Below are 21,522 nucleotides of genomic sequence, written 5' to 3'. Positions count from 1 at the left end.
CTTGCAAAAGTTGACGTGTTGATACTTCTGTGCAGATGAGTACTGATGTCAGCTAAGGGTGCAAACTAACATGACTTTTACTTAAACTTTGACTTTGAAACCTCTTGAGGAAACATGATTGTGTAACTTGTTATTTCAACTACCAGATCAACCATTCATGCATTATGTTGTTTCTTGGAGAGGACATTTGCTGGTCTTATTTTGTTTTCATGGGGTAACATTGACTTCCTGTTTGTCATTTCATTGGTCGGTCATAGTTCGAGTAAGGTTGTTCTGACGTGACCTGTAATGGGACGTCCTGGGCGACAGCGAGAACTTGAATCAGATTAAAATGAGATTGAGGTAATCTAAGCATGTGATTAATCCTCTTTTCTTTATTAAAAGCAATATTTGTTTCTTGTTAAGCAAGTTTATCTCTGCAGCCCTAATATGCAGCTACCAGCCAACTCGTCTCGCATCAAACACAGGCTGTGTACTCGTGGGCAGATGACAACGAAGTACACTGATCACTGTGTCGGATTAACGAGACTGATTCTGGTAATTCGTTGCAAATTAGGAGCGTCGGGGTCGGATTAAGGGTCTAAACAGCACTGATTTAATCGGTTCCCATCATTAGTGTTGGATAAAGCCGATTGTTGGATTAACGAGTGTCAGATTAACAAGACTTCATTGTACTTGACAGTTGGGCAATGATTATAGGACTAGTGCCAATTTCAAACGCTGGTCACAGACATATCTACATTTGTATTATATTATGCAGATATCAACACACTAAGAACAGGAAGTGACAAGTAGGCTGATTACTCATTTCAAGTTCAGTTTACATTGCTAAATCGTTCACCATATGGATTTAATGGTAACAGGACATTTCGTATCTCGGCAGATTCGTATCTTGGCAGTTTTGTCACCTGTAGTTCTTTTCATATCTCGTCAGTTTTGTATCCCTTGATCAGGTTTTTTACTGATGTCAATAAATGTGAATGATCAACAAAAACGACCTGTGCAGTCAGTTTCTTTGATGACATATTTTATTACTTTTACTTATAACTTTATTAAATATATTTATGTATAGTATACGGAGAAGCTAACTGTTAAAGTTATCACATGCATGATGAAATATCACCAGCACATGTATATTGAAATTGAAAAAAAGTTTCCAGGTCTAAATACTGCAGACATATGCATATTGAACTAAGCCAACTTTCAACATGTCTAACTAAATTGTTCGTGTCACAAAGTGAGTGATGGTCAAACTGACTGCTTTCGTCCACTAGTCCTTATAATGATAACATATAGCAAAACCCTTATAAAGGCAAACTTCTACTAGTCAATCAATCAATCTTTATTGTATGAAAGGCCATTGGCCCATATACACATACAGATAAACAATATCATTTACAGCTGTACAGCGCATTACATAATTATTGGATAACTACTATGATGCTTGACATGTAATAGAGGTATTGTAATAACAGTGGTAATAACCACAGTGGCAGCAGTAGTAGTATAAAATACAAAAGGAATACAAAAGGAATGGAATGGAAATATGAAGTTTGACGTCGCAAAGGCTTTCAGCCATAGCACGACGTTCAATACAAAAGGATCTATCAGTAATATACTCATCATGTCGAGACAATTTGACAATTTAAATGTATATGCATTTCTAGTAGAAACAAACAGACAAAAATGAAATGTAGATACTCCTGATCTAGATGCGAAAGTTTCAAAACAACTAATTATTTCTGGACATATCGGATTTACTAAGTAATTTACTACGCACTTGTAGACTTTGATAGATGTATTGTAATATCTTAGTTGATTTTTGACTAGGGATACCATTAAAAGATAATATTTTGTTCATGGAATAGTGGTTCTTAGTGATATCAGGCATATATTTCAATCTTAGGTTGTCGTAAATTGGACATATAAACAAAAAGTGTAATTCGTTTTCAATATGGTTTTCGCAGAATGGACAAAAACACATATCCTTAGGAATAGAGGAGAAGCGACCCCTGTTGCACATCAAATCATTTAACCCTAGCCTAAGTTTAATAAATGTGTCTCTAATTTTTCTCTCTGTTATAGTATGCAGGTAAACCTCCGGTGTTAGACAATATTTAAAGGTTTTATAGACGTTGTAGCGTGTACTGTTATATAGTGACGACCTCCAGTTTTGAGTAAACATATCAATTGCTACCTGCTTAAAAGAGCTAAGAAAATACATTTGTCTCCAACGCTTTGATTAAGCCAAACATATCCAAATCCGTGAGAGAAGAGTAAATGCTTTATGTTTGATGCCCAGGTTACGTAACCAACACTATCACGATAGACAAGCACTTCGTAGCATTTTCTTGAGATTCATTTCCCGCGACATCTCTGTTATTTTGAGCCAGTATCTGAGTGGACGTAAATATGAACAAATATATAACGGGTATCTACCACATTCGCCATAGACCATATGATTTGGAGCCGATTTAGAAACATTTAGAAATCTTTTACATGCAGTTAAGTGTACCTTTTCAATATTGTAATAGGTTTCAAAACCCCAGACCTCTGATCCATATAATAAGATTGGTTGAACTTGAGCATCAAACATTTTGAAGAAAATAGTAGGTGAGATAACACACAATTTATCTAGAACGACAAATAGATTTATTAGGGCCTTTTTTGCTCGTAGGGCGAGATCTTTAACTAGATGTTTAAGATTAAGGTCAAACGGTAAAACAACACTGAGGTATTTATACATGTTTGTAACATTTATAGGTTGGTTATTAAAGAACCATTTATCTCTCGATGCAAGAGGACCTCCTCTCCTAAATACGATAATATTAGTTTTTTCCAAGTTAACAGATAGCTTCCATGTAACAGTGTAACTGTATAGTATATCAATTTGTTCCTGGAGTCTGATAATAGAGTCAGAGATTAGAATCACGTCATCTGCAAAAAGTAATATAAGTAATTCAAAAAGGTCAGGGTATAATTGCAGTCCGTGTTTACCGTTTAGTTGAACATCAAAGGAAAGCTCATTAATGAAGAATGAAAATAGGAGAGGACTCAACATGCTCAAGATACAACCTTGTTTAACTCCCATGGGGCAGTCAAAATAATCGGTGACTCCACTATTATGTCGTACACAAGATTTTACATTTTCATTCATTGATTTTAAAATAGTAAACATTTTCCCACCAACAGCAGCTGCCCTAAGACAATCCCAAAGTTTCAATCGGTCAACAGTGTCGAAAGCTTTTTTAGGATCTACAAAGGCAATATAAAGTTTTCGTTTTCGGCATCCGAGATATCTCTGAACAATAGCATAAAGTGAGAAAATATTATCAGCAGGTGAAAATGATTTTCTAAAGCCAGCTTGAGTTGGTGGGATTTTGTCAAAAACATTAGCCCAGGTAGTAAGACGATTGTTTAGAATTATAGTAAACAGTTTACCTAAGATGCTTGTTAGAGAAATTGCTCTAAAGTTATCGGGGTTGGTCATGTCTCCCTTTTTAAATACAGGCACAATGACAGATCTAGACCATGCATTTGGGAATATACCCTTTCTGAATATTTTGTTTAAACATTTGTGCAAAAAGGGAGTAATGATATGTTTTGAACATTTTAACATTTCAGCTAGGACATCATCGGGGCCTGGAGATTTACCTGATTTAAGTGTATTAATGGCATCGTGTATTTCAGCGACTTCAATTTCCGATTCTAAAATATCTCGCTCAACATTAGATAAATTTACATCATTAACAACATCATGGATGTTATCGTCGAAAATATGGTTATTTCCAAAAACCTGTTTGAAATGGAGAAGCCATTCAGGACCTGTAATATTATTACGTGCAATGACTGGATTACATAGAGATTTTATCTCTTTTCAAAAATGCTTTGAGTTCTTTAATGAGTTGGTTAATTTATTAAATTTCAGATGTCTTAAAGAGTTAAGGTGTTGTCTGCATTCTGTTTTATATTTGTTTCTTAGTTTACAATAATTTCTACTATTTCGTTCTGATCTATTTCGACGAAACTCGCGAAGGGCTCTTCTGGCTGATCTCTTGTGTTCTTTACATTTACTGTTTAAACTGAACAGCTTTTTAGGAACTAAATTTGAACACGAGCGTCGTTTCATACATTTGCCAGACTCCAAAAGAATGTTTATAAAGAGATCGACAGCATCATGCATATTACTCCTCAAAGTATGAAACAGGGTGTCAGAAACCTCATCAAAAGTATTGCTTAGACATCGTAAGAAGTCAGGGTTTTTAGATTCATTCCAACTAAAACTGTCAGAAAATATATCCTCTGATAATGGTTCCGATACAGGATTATAAAATGCACACTGTAGTTCTAAAGGAGAGTGGTTGGAGTCTGTGCTCTCCCCAACAGTTAGGCAATCAACAAATCTGAAGAATTCAGCTGACGCTATAAAATAGTCAACAGTGCTACTGCCATTACTACTTACACATGTTAGTTCACCACTTCTGTCGCCATTCACGATATACAGGTTATATACATAACATAAATTAAGAAGAAAGCGACCAAATCTGTTAACCACATCATCAAGTGACAATCGTTTACTGATGTCACAAGGATCATCTTCAGGAAATATATAGTCCTTATGACACCTTAACTATTAAGAAGTTTAGCAAGGACTATTGGACTAGTGCCAATATCTAATGCTGTACAATGCATGAAACATGTAACAGAGTATGAAACTGGCGAAGGAATATGAAACCGATGAGACACGAAAAGAATTAGAGGTGACTAAAGTGCCACGATACAAATCTACTTGGATACGAAATGACACACAACTGGAAGTAATTACCAGTTGACTACTAGACCAATCTGAGTCAAACGAGGCCCCAGTGGGTGACAATGATAAGGGTTGCTAATCCCAGAGCATCCTGGAGAGCTTGGGAGGTATCACATGTATAGCACCATATATAGTCCTTAGTGTTCAACATGTGTCCCAATCTGTTATTTGTAGCTAAAAGAAATGTCCCTACATAAATACCATTGCCTTTTCTTGTCGCTAAACCCAATATCATGTCTCCTTATGTGGATTACTTTGCATATACTGATGCAAACCTGTACTTCCCTTGTATGCAATCACACTGTCCTGAAAAAATGTAGCCGTGAAAGTGGCTTGTGTTCCAGGACAGTTTCCAGTAACCAAAATACTTGACACAAAACCATTTCATCCTTTTCACTCGACGTTTTTGTGTGAAGAATATTAGGAGCCACTACAGAATCTATAATAACCACTAAACGGATACCTAACCCTAATGATTGTAAAGGCGTGATTGATCGTAAAGGGGATCCAAGGGCTAAGGATAGAGTTCAGGTAATCTAATAGCCACTAAACAGGTACCTGACCCTAATGACCGTAAAGGGGGATTGATCGTAAAGAGGATCCAAGGGCTAAGGATAGAGTTCGGGATAACCTACCCTAACACTGGTGATATTTGGATGTGTTCAGCGCCAATATAATATCCCTATTAAACTGCATTCTTATGAAAAATAATGAAAATTAATTAACAGAAAAAATAATATATGTATATTAGTTCCCATTTATAACCATTTTAGCCACTTGAATTACAAGAAAAACGAAATAAACAAGAGTCATCCGAAGATGACATATCCCCCCATCGTGGCATGTCGGTAAACTGTGTGTACCTTCAAATGTATTTAGATTGGCAAGGAAATCTTTTTCCTTGATGCCCAAACCAGAAATATAATGAAGGTTATTAAATATTGGTTCATGTAGCTCACTTTCTGATGATGTGATGAAATTGTAATAACAATATGATTAGCATATGATTAGCTCTGTAGTAGCCTCATGACACACAGGCATAAAGAGAATGTACTAGGTTATGTAGTTCACATCATATATAGTATATGATATCGGTAAATAGTACACCTTAGAATTATATGTCAGGGGCTACAAATTAAAAAGATTAAAATCTATAAATAACAAACTGCACTACTGGTGAACATGATTGATATGTGCATAAAGTTTGGTGAATCTCTGTCGCATGGTTTAGAAGATATGCTCCAGACGAGGACATTACCATGATTACCATAAGTACAACAATTTTCAATTTAAATTGAAAAAAGAAAAAAAAGAAAAAAATCTGTTAAGAGCAAAAGCACCACTACATAACCTGCTTGATAGGTGTAAAAGCTTTTGAGAAGCTAAGTTGTATGGTTCGGGAGATATGGTCCGGACAAGAGCACTACCCTCAAATTTCCTAAGTTCATCATATTTCCATGGAAACGACAAAAATATAAAATTTTAAAAATCTGTAAATAGCAAAAGGCACTCCTACTGAGCCTGATTGTTAAGTGTACCAAGTTTTGCGAAGCTAGGTTGTACGGTTTAGAAAATATGCTCTGGACAAGGGCAGTACCCTCAAATTTCCTAAGTTCATCATATTTCCATGGAAACAACAAAAATAAAATATTCTAAAAATCCCTTAATAGCAAAAGGCACTACTACTGAGCGTGATTGGTAAGTGTACCAAGTTTTCTGAAGCTAGGTTGTACGGTTTAGGAAATATGCTCCGGACGAACAATGATTACAGACGGACAGACGGACATACTGATGGCTAAATCCCCGTCATTATTATCCCCAAGACATAAATTAGCACTTGCTATAAAATGTGCCGCCCCAGGCTATATTTAGTAAACAACTATTCAAAACTCTCAACACCACTGGGCGTGTTCAATGACATTGCGTGTAGAGATGATAGATCACTGGGAGGAGCTTTCTGCACACTCGATGACCTCTGATGTCAGTAGTATAGGTAATGTCGATTCTCCCGCAACCCCACTGGTGCCAGATTTATATACCTATACTGCTACTACAGGGGGAATTTTTTATGCATAAACGCTGATGCGATTCAATGATCGTCATGAGATTAAACTTAATTGTAATAAAAATATTCTCTATTATTTTTACTCATACGCATACCATTATTTTTAACAAAGTGATATTCAACATTTTTACCAAGTTCTTCGTTCATTTTACTAGGAGACCAGACTACATACTCTTTTTCTAAATTGAAAAGAAACAATTGATGACCGTATTTGGTTGGTTTGACATCACTGATATAATATATACCCTGTGGTAATTCTCGCCATTTGATAATTTTGTCCTGGAACATAAATGTTGTTGATATTATTATATACTTATGTAAGCATTCGTCTAATTTTTTAACTTATCCTGCATTACTCCGTATTGCATTTACTGCTATGTTTGACAGAGAGACGAACTGTGTGAGATCCAGCTGCTGAAGAAAGTTGTCCCAACCAGCCCAGGAGGCAGTGCCCTCTCACAGTCGGCACGTGACCCGGAAGTCATGACGTCACACAAAAAGACATAACTGCTTTGTCACCTCCACGGACGGACGTACTTTGTATCCCTTGTGGAAATTAAAGCTTATTATTTGTTTTTTATATTTTGCGTGTTTCTACATTCATTATATGCTGCTACATTGTTACCTGATAAGGGCCGTGACCTTAGGGTCTTCCCATTCGTAAATTGTAACGTTTATCGCTCGTCTGTGGCTCACGTCACAGTAATTTACGGGCGCAATGTTGTTCCCGCCATTTTGTTTTCTTTCCCACCATTTTGGCCATTCACCACGTGGCCACGTAATGTCGTGTTCTGCGTTTTGAATTCTCTCTTTGGCTTGGGTAATACATTACATTTATGTATGTTGTTTTGGTGTGCTTAAAGCCTTGCCTTTTCGCTACCTCTCAGCGTAATTGTTTCTTCTCATAAACTTCAATATAATACGAAGTTTATGAGTTACATTATGTCTCCCGTACTCTGTGGTTTTGCCACATGGTTACGTGTTTGCTTAAGGCTTTGCCTTTTCGCTCCCTTTTAGCGTACTTGTTTATCTCATAAACTTTAATAAAATATACTGTTTTTGAGTTACTTTATGCTTCCCATACTTTGTGATTGGCCACACATTATGCTTCCCGCACTTTGTGGCTTTGCCACATAGTTATGTTTTGCTTAAATTCCAGATTTTCTGCCTCGCTGCACTTGTTTCCGCGGGAACAAATCTGGTCGGGGCCGCCCCTTTCTGCCGTGATTGTACGACGCCCTGTACTTTCACAAGGCAGTGCCGATGTTGCAGTCATTCGTAGCTGTGATCCTTCAGCTCATGCGACACACCTCGCTCAACGTGCTCGTCGACCCCCACCTACGTTGACGGCAGCAGCGCTCAGCGGAGCTTCACGGCGGCTCCCAACGTAGAGTCTGCCTCCCATGGCACGACATACGACCGTTCACGGTCTCCTACTCCACTGGCGGCTCCAGCGCTCCCAACGTAGAGTCTGCCTCCCATGGCACGACATACGACCGTTCACGGTCTCCTACTCCACCGGCGGCTCCAGCGCTCCCAACGTAGAGTCTGCCTCCCCTGGCACGACATACGACCGTTCACGGTCTCCAACACCGTCAACGCTGATGTCTCCGGCGCCCCCGGCGCCCCCGGCGCCTCCGATGACTCGGCGCCTCTGATGACGCGGCGCCTCTGATGACACGGCGCTCACGCCGCCCACGGCGCCTCTGATGACGCGGCGCCTCCGATCACACGGCGCCTCTGATCACACGGCGCTCACGGCGCTCACGGCGCCTCTGATGACGCAGCGCCGGAAGCGCCTCTGATCACACGGCGCTCCCGGCGCCTCTGATGACGCGGCGCCTCCGATGTCTCGGCGCTCCCGGCACCTCCGGCGCTCCCGGCACCTCTGATGACACGGCGCCTCTGATGACACGGCGCCCACGATGACACGGCGCTCCCGGCGCCTCTGATGACGCGGCGCCTCTGATGACTCGGCGCCTCCGATGTCTCGGCGCCTCTGATGACTCGGCGCTCCCGGCGCCTCTGATGACTCGGCGCTACCGGCGCCTCTGATGACTCGGCGCCGCTGATGTCTCGGCGCTCAACAAGCTTCATGACTTGTTCATGACAAGCTGTTGACTCGGCGCCTCCGATGACTCGGCGCCACCGGCGCCGCTGATGTCTCCGCGCTCCGGCGCCTCCGCATCCTCTGATGTCTTCGGCGCTCAACAAGCTTCAGATCAACAAGCTTTATCAAGCTCAGATCAACGAGCCGACCATCCGATCTTCTACTGCGGCTTAAGGGGCATCATCGGCAATCGCCTCCCCGGCGCCACTGCCCTCTTCTCTTGCTGCCGTCTCATAACTCGTCACACGGAGAAGCATGGTGAAACAACTGTCGCCGCTCCTTTCGCTACTCTCCCGTCGGTCTTCGGGATCGTAAATATCGTTCTACTTCCTGGGTGGAATCATTTCAACCAATAGACAGTTGGTCTGATTCAACTTGCCCACTGAGACGTTATCCATAATCCCGTCGTTTAAAGCGCTATGATTCCGGAGAGATGACCTGCGGGTTTCCATCGAAACAGAGCGTCATGTGAACAGCGTCTGTATCAGATTCGACGACGACATCCACTTACAAAGAGTTTACTTCGTCGACATCGCAGACATCAACGCTGTTCTACCCTACCCTAGCGCCAGCGTTCCTGAGAGAGACTCTTCCTCGGCGCTCCCCGGGTTTTGCACGACGCCCATGGGGTTCCGTGTTTTATCGCAAAACTCGGGTACACCACTTGATCGTCTCTCACACAGTTCATTGAGGATTGTCTGTGTGTGGAGTTTGCACCTCAGTTCCGACTCCAAGGCGGTTTTCTCGGCTACTGCGCAGAGTGATTTACATGTCACGTGTCAAGTACTCGGACTGTCAACAAGTCCGACCGGATTTAGGTCAACTTACCATGGCAAGGGGTGCCATGTATTTCTACAGATTGGTTTCCATGTCTACCTGTACGCTTGGTGATACCACTCAACCAGGCGCCTGTCGCAGTCCATCCATGCACGGATGTTGGAAACAATAGACCTCCTCTACCAACACGGCTGTCACGAGGAACCTTGTTTCATCAACCCTTCGCTATAAGAACGATAGCGCCTATAGGCGTTCAAGGGATGGAAGAGATCGCCTTCCTTCGTCCGGTTTGATCTTTTCGACTACGACACCTTCATATCTTCCGCCTTGACTACCGGACACAGTGTCGATTTGATACTTAAAGTCCCTCGGCCGTCCCACTGACCCCTGTTGCATACCTGCCTCGTATCGTGTTGTCGTCCTCCATCGTCACCTCGATATAAGAACAGGAGTACTTATACGCCGCTTCAGGGATGAAAACGATCTCATTACTTCGTGCAATGGCCATATTGCCTCGACTTCCTACTACCCGGTTACGTCGATGCCCCGGCGGTCGATTGTGAAGCTGGTTTACTTCGTCTACTTGAGGTTGGCTCGCAGGCGATCACACCTTTTTCCGAATCGTACCGACGGTACGCAATCGCAGACCCCTGTTGCTGACTACCTCCCCTGCCACCTTGTCAGTGGCTAGTGGCCCACGCCAGCCCACATTGTGACCACCTGTGATCCAGAGATCAACACCATTGGCACAGCAACAGCCTCGAGATAAATGCTTATCCAGGACGGCACTTGCTGACAGTGCATTCTCGGTCACGCCCTGTTGATCGTGTCCACTGACGACGTCACCGTAGTGTGGTGTTTGCGGACCCAGAGTTCTCGCCCCTCTCCCGGCGCCACAAACTCGACCGGCGCACCCGAGAATCACCATCTTCGGCGTTCCAGGCGCCTCAAGCTCTCCGACACCTCACGCTCTCCGGCGCCTCGGGCCAGACTATGTGAAACGGTCGACACCCCAACCCTAGATCTGTTTGCCTCATATCTGAATGTGGCCAGCTGTCGTCTTCCATTCCACCTGTGCCGGATACGACCGCTGTGGCAGTCGAAGCCTTCCATCGTTCCTGAGAAGGATTACGCGCGTACGCTTTTCCGACTCCGGTTCTCCCTCCCACGGTTCTTCAGAGATCCAGGCCACTCGACCCCTGCCATTGACTTTGGTCTCGCCTTATTGGTCAGCCAGAAGTTGGGTTATCGACCTCCGAAACATAGCCAGAGACAACCCCTGGAACTTCCGGTGTGGTCCAACCTTCTGCTCCATCCACACGGTCTGTTAGAATGAGAAGCCACACCCTCATACCCGCATGTTATCGTCTGCACGCCTGACACACATGCAGAAAGCCAAGGGCTATTCGGCTAGAGCGACCAAGGCTATTGCTTCAGCCCACCGTCGATCTACAGGGGGACTGTATGCTGATAAATGATGCTTGTTCCAGGCATTTTGTTCTGACAAACACCAGGATCCGATGACAGCGTCACCGCAGATCCTGGATCAGTTCCTTCTGTACTTGTGTAGCACCCATCGGTTGAAGGGCTTACCACCCCCACATACCTGGTCGCCATCTACTCCGTTCTGGCCATCCCGGACGATCGGAGAAAGACGAAAATTCCCGACCTACGGGCCTGGCTGCGCTCGTTCAGTCTTGAAGACCTGAAGACCAAGTTTGGACCGCCTGCGTTGGATCTGAATGTGGTCTTCAACGCCCTTCGAACCACTCCCCTCGTCTTCCTTCTACGACCTTAAGTAGAAGACGGGTGTTTCTACTGGTTTTGACTACTGCCGCTCGAGTCCATGTACAGCACGCCCTCGACGTCTCCCATGCCCGGTTCGAATGCGGTACCCAGGGCGCCGTTCATCATGGACCGTACTGGGACGTCAGCGTAAAGACTCAACTCCCAGGACAGCCTGATAGATCATTCCTTGTCCCCTCCCCCCTCGTCCAGTGCGGGTGCCGAGGATGAGGATGAGCGTCATTATGCCCAGTAAGGGCACTGAAGGTTATTCTACGATCTAAAGACTGCCGCAAGTCTAGAGAACACCTTTTTCTGCCGGTCTCCCCTTCGTCGCTGTCGTTGGTCAGCCGGAATACTTTTCCCTGTGGCTCCGGGCGGTCATCCTTAAAGCGTATGAGCCGCCGGATTGGACCCTCCCCCCAAAGGCTATTACCTGAAATAAAATGAGATCAGGGCGATCGTATTTACACTGGTTCTTCACGGTATACTGTTCCATCCCGTCGTTCAGGGAAGCCTGTTCGTGGCGATCGGACACCGCCTTCACCAACCACTACTTCCGTGATGTAGCCTTGAAAGTTGTCGCCGGCGTTCAGAGTTTTGGTCCCTGGTTGTAGCCCAACAGGTCATCTATCTCCGACGCCACGGATTCTCCCATACCCTGAGCGGGGCCCGTCGACCTCTCTGGTGTTTATCACCCCAGACGAGACGGCTCTCTTGCGTCATTACCCATCACCACATATGGTGGGGTAATGACGATATTCAATAGCCACTCGATTTTTTCTTCGATCATAGTCCATTTATTATCATCGTAAGATTGTATGAAGTGTTTTTATTGAGTCTACTAAGGTCGACATCGCTTAAATCTCCTAGATTACCTGTGATTGCAACTTCTTTCCACTTGTATACATTATCTTGTAAGTGTAAAGCGTATAATTGCCATCGATACCGGGTTTACAGAATCCTTCTGTGTCTCCAAGATCGGAAAGCGCAATTGTATTACATTGTCTAAGGATATGCCTTCAAGGGCCTGATGAATCAGCCATTATTTATAATATGGAGTGTTACACTCAAGTATCCTATATGTACAGGTTGATGTTTTACATCTAATACAGAAATTTTGAGGTCTGAAATAATACCCTGCTTTAATTTTTTATATTGTAATGATGAGAAAGATTCCATTCTACCGCTATTGTATTTTTCATCTTTGACTGGAATAGCCCTTAGTAGAGTTGAAGGACTTTCCAGTTGAATATTATCCGTCGTACTGATCTGAAGAAGATAGATGCACAACTCTTTATAGGGAACTAAATCGGGTAATTTAACTCCATGCACTGTTTCGTTGGGTTCTATTAATGTCGTTCTTACTCCTGAGTATTTTACAAGTCCAAGTGTAACTGATATTCTCGGGGCAAGATGTATACTCTTTTCTCCAGAGTTTAAAATCAGCATCTCATTCGACTCATTTTGTGCGAGACTTATTCCATTAGGCTTAAAAATGTCATCATTGAGTGAGTGAGTGAGTTGGGTTGAACGCCGCTTTTAACAGTATTACAGTTATATCACGGCGTGTCAGCTTAATGTGGGAGGAAAGCCCGAAGTGATGCAGGTCTCAGACGTTTACCACTTCAGTGAAACCCACGAGCACGATTATGGTGCTGACAAACCTAGAAACATAATCGGGGCGAACCGGGATTCGAACCCACAATCATAGGTTTCTGGCGTGCCCAAGGGACGCAACTCTGCCTTAGACGACTGGGCCACCCGTGCCCCCAATTTCATCATTGAGTGAGCATACGCTGTAATACCCATCAGGTATAACAATGTGAGTGTGTTCAATACTTTATTCACCTATTAAAAACCAATTGTTATCTCTCGCAGCACTTATATTGGTCCACCGCGGGTAATACGTTACATCGCAGATAGCGACTTCAAGTTGACCAGCCGAGTTATGGATAGTATGAAGCAGTTGAATAGACTGACCATTTGTTATTCCCGGGAGTGTAACATACATATTAAATATAAGATGATACTATATCATAACTTAAATATGAAATCAACTTACATTACTAATCAGTCTATTTTAGTAAGTGCCTCTGGTGCTCACTTTTTTGTTAAATTCCCTGATTATCTTTGAAAAATACAGGGTCAGGGCAACTAGCAATAAAATGGTGCACGATTGGTTCCACAATGGTTTTCCAATGCAATTTTGGCAGAACCAGTTAAACTTTGCTGTATGGCGTGCCACAACAGGATGTGGTGTATCTCCTTATGCCCCAGGATTTGAACTAAATAAGTCTGTTTTATCATTTCATGTGTACTATCAGATTAGACGTATTCTTAAAGAAATTAGTGCTCCATTACCACAGGATCAAGCATGGAATTCCACAAATAATCCATATGATAAGAGGGCCTTCAAACGTAATGGTAATGAATTTAATATTTCTACCAGTAAAGATTGGCATATTAAAGGACTTAACCATGGTCTAGGTGTTCCGTACAGCGGAAAAAAAACTGTTAAAGAAGAAAGCAATGATTTAGTTAAAAAAACTCATCAACCATTCAATCCATTTAAGTTGTTACAGAAAAACAATCTTTTGTAAGAATGCATAATCTTTATCATGGCTGGGAACTTTCGAGTAACGATTGGAGAGGAGATCTTATGAGTTTTAAGGGTGGTTTAGCTTATATTGTTACAAAATTGGTACAACTGAACGATACCGCAAATGCTTGGAATGAATTTCTGTATGATAAAACAGAAAATATATTTACTAACTAAGGAGTTGTAACAGTTAATGAATCAATAAGAACTTATGTATAGGCAAATATTATATTTCGACGCCAACAATTTGTATGGGTGGGCTATGAGTCAACCTTTACCCACAGGTGGTTTTGAGTGGGTCTATAGTCATGATCTTCACAAGATTGATGTGAATAAAGGGTACATACTAGAAGTTGATTTGGAATATCCAACAGAGTTACACTAAGATCATAAGTTATCTGCTAGGTCCCGAAAGATTAATGGTTAATAAGGTTTATCAACACTCCTTGATGGGTAATACTAGGTTGGCTAACGTAGAAAAACTTGTACCAAATTTGATGGATAAGACAAAATATATAGTTCACTAAAGAAATCTCCAGTTACATCTATCGTTAGATATGAAACTAAAGAAAATACACAGAGTTCTAAAGTTCGATCAAAGCCCTTGGATAGAACCCTATATAAGGCTGAACACAGATTTAAGAAAGATAGCTACTAGCGATTTCGAAAAGAACCTATATAAGCTCATGAATAACTCAGTATTTGGTAAAACTATGGAGAATCTGAGGAAGCGTGTTGATGTTAAATTAGTCAGATCTAATGAGGAAGAAAGACTCAGGAAACTTATAGCCAGTCCGGCTTTTAACAGAAGCAAGATATTTGATAACGACTTAGCCGCATATGCAGAAGAGTAATAAAAAATTCAACAGACCGGTGTACGTTGGTATGAGTATTCTTGACTTGTCAAAACACTTAATGTATGACTTTTATTACAACTTAAGAAGTAATACGGCGATAGATGTGAGGTGTTATATACCGACACAGATTCTTTGTTGATGGAAATACAAACCGAGGATGTGTATAAAGATATGGCAGAAAAAATAGATATGTACAATACAAGCGATTACCCAAAGGATAATCCACTGCACAGCGTAGTAAATAAAAAGGTGTTAGGTAAGATGAAGGATGAATGTGCTGGGACCCCTATAGCGGAGTATGTCGGATTAAGACATAAAATGTATTCTATAAAGAAGTCTGATAATGGAGAGATAAGAAAAGCTAAGGGCGTTAAGAAGTATGTGGTAAAAAAGCATATCAAACACGAACAGTATAAAGACGCATTATTCAACGGTAGAACATTCAAACACGAGATGAACTCTTTAAGAAGTGTCAATCACAGGATATATGGATTAAGAATGCACAAGACATCATTATCCCCCTTAGATACAAAGAGATGGATTGATAAGGATGGTGTAACTACCTATGCTTATGGATACTTAGGGCGGTAATACTGTATCGTTGGGAACTATGAGCAACTCTTCTCGTACAAATGCCTTGCCCGGCCCATCTTTAATATAATAAAGAATAGACTTTCCTTCTTTCTTAACCAACTGCCTAATGTTATATATCTTAAGGGACCAAATCGAATCGGTTGAGCGACGTAGACCTCCTTCGAGTTCACCGGGCTGGTATGAATATCTTACGCTTACTCCATCTGAAGTTTTTGTTCTTTGCCTCTCCTTGGTGCTGAAGATTCAGAAGTCACAGATTTCATTTTAATTGCATCGGATGGTTTCTTCCCGATTAATCTTGTTACTTCATTATTTAGCGCTGATACAACAGCTGATAAACGTGTCACCCATTCGGTTGATCTTTATCATTCCGATTTCATTTCGAACCCATACTGATAGCCAAACAAACGTTTCGCTAATGTCCGGTTAAATCTTTCAATGATAGCTTGACAACGGTGGGCCTCTTTTTCACCACGCCTGATTTCAACTTAAGGCTTTGTTAACAGTTTAGCTACTGATCCCATAAACTCACGACCAGGATCTACTTGAAATAGCTCAGGCCATTTTTAGTGGTCCGCGTTTATATATGCGACTCAGTGCATTAGCTACTTCTGTTGAATCTTTCGAGGTTAATGGCTCAGCCTCTTTATATCGACTAGCCATATCCACTACGGTTAAAGCGTATGTATACGTTTTGCGTCTTACCTAATCTTGGAGGAGAAACAAGAGGTCAGCCTGGTGAACTTCATTCGTAGTAAAAATATCAAACTTCTTCCTCGGGATATAACCCGTAGCCGGTAAGGATATTTGCCACATCGCTTGTTTCTTTAACCAATCCTTGGCCACATCTTTAGATACCTTAGCCGCAGTGGCTAATTTTTTTATTGCTCCTATACCTTTCCAATATCCTCGTGGGCTATAGTAAATTTTATCCATTATGAATTAATATTGAAGATTCTTTTAATTAGTCTCATGACGATCGTTAAATCACATCATCATTTTTGCATAAAAAATTCCCCCTGTAGTAGCAGTATAGGTATATAAATCTGGCTCCAGTGGGGTTGTGGCAGAATCACCATTACCTGTACTACCCGTCACAGGGCATTGTTTCGCCGATGTGACTGTATGCAACAATATACTACAAATTATGTCTTAGGGTATTGTCACGTGTTTGAATAGTTTGTGGTTCTGTATTCTAAAGGTATGCCCAAAAGAATTCTACATGATGCTAACATATTTGCAACACCATGTCAACAAGGCTACCTGCTGAAAAATAACAGAAACAGTTTCCCCAGCTGTTCTTTCCTACGATAATGGAAACAACATTAAGACTGGTACAGCAGGGAATTTGTCAGCCATAACAATCTACATAGGATTTATGAAGGTGGTGTTCTCCACCTTATGTAAACATTGGTCAAGTCATTTCTTGTTGTCTTTGTTGGACCCCATTGTGCTCAGGACAAGAATATATATGGACAAGTTAGACTCATTAGTTAAGCCATCGGATAAGAAAGGATCCACTTATTTCTGTGATAGCTATTTGGAACTTTATACTCTATAGCCTATATATGACAAATGTTCCCAAATCACAAGTAGAACTGAATGAAATATGAAATCCTATTTACGGACGTACTAAGTACGTTGTCTCACATATTCTCTGGGATATATGAGATATTTAAAAAACTAAACAGTACCAACAGACAGGTTGAGATGGAGCCAAACCTGGATGCACGAAGCTGTTCAATGTCATGTCAAATTCTAACTGCATGCTAAACACATTTGTCCCCACTGGAATTACTTAGCTTATAAATTATGCAATCTGCATCTCCAAATAACCTCTCCATCTGTATCAAAACAAGTGGCATAAAACTGCGCCCATAACTGAAATACATATACAAAGTCTGACTCATTGTGAAGCATGTTTGGGGGTACCATTACCTATGGATTGTCCACCTGTTCACTGTTGTCACTTTTCAGCCATCTTGTTATCGATTTCCCGGAAATGAGCGGAATCGGGCGAAAATGACAAAGGGACATAACCTATTTTACATAACACGCATACCACTAATGATTCGTAATCATCATAATTGTCTCTGAGTGCTTGCTGAATGAAATCACAGGACATGTCCTCAAGGGACAAAAGGGATATATAAAACGAGTCTGAACGAAAGTTACGACACGAGAGTACCATTTGTATTGTCACGCATTGTATCATCAATAAATTACAATATTAATTATGATATAAATGTCCATCTAAATTTTATATATACATACAATTTTTTAATTTGAAGTTTACACGTTGTACAACTTTTCAGTTGGACGAGAGGTCGGTCACAAGACCGCGAAATCATTGTTTTTAAGTGTATGCACACTCAGATGGCGCAGTTGCCGCAAAACACCACTGCCACAGGCTAATTTGCATATCACGTGACCGGTCTTTTCCCTTGTTTGTAAAAAATCAGAATAGAACTGACTAATGCAAGTATTTTGGGGCGCTTTACATATTGTTTTGCATAATTATATAGATATGTTACTACAACTGCGACGGTGAATAGCATGACAATACATATTTAAACATCAACATGACCGTATCGCTAGCTCTCCGTTGGGCTTTCGATGACAGGACGTGGAGCCGTACAACCAATGTAAACATAGGATAACTACGCAAATGGAAACAGTTTTTTCACGGTTTGGGATATTTTCTCAATGAAAGTTAAACATTCTATGACATATGTTTATCTAGATGTGTAGACTTGTCAAAAATGAAACAGATGAAAAACATATGCAATATCTTGGATGGACTGTGTAAGATGTGACGAATCGTCACATGGTGCTGGCCTGTGGCAGAGGTACTATGCTGGTCGCATGTAACTCTGGGTAGGAGACACAATTTGACGTTCATGGGTGCCGTTTTCTTGAAATGACGTAAACGCTGACGTACTATTTCCACATCCCTGTTAATCTTGAACTCAGCATTTCAGTATACACTGAGAAACGTCAGATAATTTGACTGCGTGATTGTTCGCGAATATTCTTGCTACGATCCCTCCTCATGACCAACCCGAAGAAATGCACTTCCAAACTATCGTCGACTTGATCCGTCTACAGGAATCGCAAGCTCCGACGTTCATACAGTTTGGCCCTCACTCCTATGAACTCACACAAAGTGAAAGTCAATTCTTAATCTTGTGATATTCATTGTTTTCTGGTGGACTTTAAATTTCTGGATGAAACAATGCAATGTTCAAATGGATGTAAAAGTCAATAAAAAAAACCTTTTTTATTAGAGGATAAGGATGCTACATTTAGCATACATGTGTGGGTGATTAGATCGCGGAGATGAAGCTATTGCTTGACGAGTTCATAGTAGGCGGATGGGATAGAATTGCTGTAATCCTTCACCAACCATATATAATTCTGTACCATGCTGAGATTCTTCAGCATTGCTTGACAACAGTATACGAATCTAAACGTCGCAACAATGTCATATTAAAGGAGTTGTTATCCATGTCGACTTTACGACATGTTTACACTGTATGCATTGTATGATAAGAAAATATGTAGCTAAATCTGGCCGAAGGTACTAATGCTTTTCCATTGATTTCTAAAAAGCGTTTGACTGCTTGACTTAAGCACCTTTTTTGTGGCATCGTCTCATCAATTTCGGAATACATGGTTCTAGCAACATGTATTCAAAGTCAGTCGTGTTTTCGAACAGAGTATGCTGATTTCTTCGAGAGTTGCATGGGTACCCTACAGGGATGCATGATCAGTCCACTCCTGTTTACAATTTATATCAAAGAAATAAATAATTCGAACTGAAGAGGAATATTTCCCAATGTAGATAATTCTTCAGTCCACATTTTGTTTTATTTCTTGGTTTACGGATGCGCCGCTTTTTCAAAGTCAAAATGTTGATTATTATTTTTTTTACAGAGTACTCTCTTTTTTCCTACCGCCGATCTTTCCTTTAAAAAACGCATAAAAAGTTCTAACAAAAGGATTTCGTTTCCTCGTCCACACTCTCCCACCCAGAGTTCCATGCGGCCAGCATAGTGTTATGCTAAGTCACCACTGCGCCGGAGTGCGCCTCGTCGAGTGTAAAGCAAAGGGATGTCACACTGATATTTCTCGCTGGGATCCTTCTCCAATACCATCAAAGCGTATCACAATCTCATTAAAATCAGATCTTAGTTCTCGCTATCGCTAAACAAAGATTTGAGGACATCCCATAACTGGTCACGTCAGAACGATCTTTCATCCGACGAACCAAAGCGTCGCATACAAGATCATGAAAGTGACAGTCGGAATGTGTTTTCTTATCATGCAACATTGAAAATGTAAACACGGTGTATTCTGAACGACATTTACGGCCCGTACGACTGATTCCGTCAAAATTATCGTATATCTCTCGCTTCCGTGGGGTAAAGATTTGAACGGAGGAGGCGTTGCACAATATGTGGGATTCACTGCCATACAATGTCAACCATATGTTAGACATTCCGGAATGTTCGTTCGTTCAGTTTTCAAAATTTTAATCGAGAACTGTGTCAACATATTTTTCAAGCGTAGTCTGAAATGGAAGTTGCCAGGTTGAAATGAGTGCCGTAAAGCTCGAGAAAGCTGCTTTCTGATTGGCTGATGTCGACTTCTTGTCTTGTCATTTCAGTGGTCGGCCAAAGTTCGCGAAAGGTCTTTCTGACTTGACACATATTGGGATGTCCTCAGATCTTGTGGGTACTTTTGCCCTTTTAAGTACAATGGGTGCTCTTCCCATGCAGTCTTTGACGGAGCTTGTCCGTATATTGTGGGTGCTATGCCCAAATAAAATAAAATTCCTTAATTCCGACATCAAAACTCTGAAATGCTGAATACTGCTTTGCTGTTAATTACTTAATACTGACATACAATATACATATGTGTGGGGGTGGCTTACCCCAAAATATCCCTAATCTGAATTCAAAGTCCTAGACAATAAATTCAATTTTGTACCAAACTGTGCACATTAATAACTTGTAACAAATGACACATTTTGTCGTTTAGATTTTCGAAATTACGAGTCTAGCTTAAATGTGTGACTCGATAACCCTACAGCTTGCTGTGATCAAACATACCCCGTTGCACTTATCAACAGTCACACAATATATATCCTGGATTGAGTCCATGTAAGAAAAAAAAAGTTAGTAAGTCCCAATGAGATATCTTGTACACAGTGTCCATCTTGTAGGTGCCTGTAAGGCGGTTTCTGTATGATGCAGGGTCTGCATGATGATGGCTGTGATCAGGATGTCTGTGGGATAGGCGTGTGTACTTCTTTGGTCCTGTGTAGGAACGAAATCTTGAAGGGGAAATCTCATCAGGAAAGTTCGCATCGGAGAGATTCTTGTTGTTTTCTTCAATCTTTTTTTTGCTCTTCATGACTTGAGTTGATGATTGTTGATGATGGTAGGCATATAGAGAGGTTACTGGATCGGGATTAAACTGAAGAGTTACTCCAGCCAGATTCTAACACCAGATGTCAACGCGCATGTTGACGGGGAATTAGCTCTTAGGGGAATAAATGACAAAATCGATATCACTGTCTCGGAACGCTTTATGCACAACATGTAAACAATAAACAACAATTGCACAATGAGCGGAATACCTGCTCTGACAACACAAAAACAGTGATGAGCGGACCTTCCAGCTCAGGCATACATGAGGTGACCGGAGCTCCAGTTCACCTCAGGACATTTCCTATGAGCGGCACATCCTGCTCGAGGTCGTCCCTACACCAGACTCGGAATACCAAGCTTGACTAACACCATGTAATGGTAACACATATATAGTAATGAACAACAATGGACAGACAATGATGTTGCTCTGGTCATGGGACTTCTGGGGGTGATGAACTGGCATTGCTCAGGGGATGAACAATTG

The 21,522-nt window shown here is 41.4% G+C and overlaps 1 protein-coding gene across 2 annotated transcripts in view; it reads right to left on the bottom strand.

Annotated features, from left to right (window-relative positions):
- The window catches only part of LOC124115107 (islet cell autoantigen 1-like), a 353,911-nt gene extending 336,299 nt beyond the window's left edge, over nt 1-17,612 (bottom strand). For both annotated transcript variants that reach the window (XM_046475926.2, XM_046475927.2), the window contains exon 1: nt 17,542-17,612. The gene's annotated coding sequence lies outside the window, so the exon portion shown is untranslated. The remainder of the gene's footprint in view (nt 1-17,541) is intronic.
- Nucleotides 17,613-21,522: the final 3,910 nt, after the last annotated feature.

The sequence above is a fragment of the Haliotis rufescens genome, unplaced genomic scaffold (genome assembly GCF_023055435.1).
Source record: "Haliotis rufescens isolate VD_foot unplaced genomic scaffold, xgHalRufe1.0.p SCAF_4, whole genome shotgun sequence".
Lineage (NCBI taxonomy): Eukaryota > Metazoa > Mollusca > Gastropoda > Lepetellida > Haliotidae > Haliotis > Haliotis rufescens.
The sequence above is the reverse complement of the archived record's forward strand: the minus strand, read 5'-3'. Positions and strand labels throughout refer to the sequence as shown.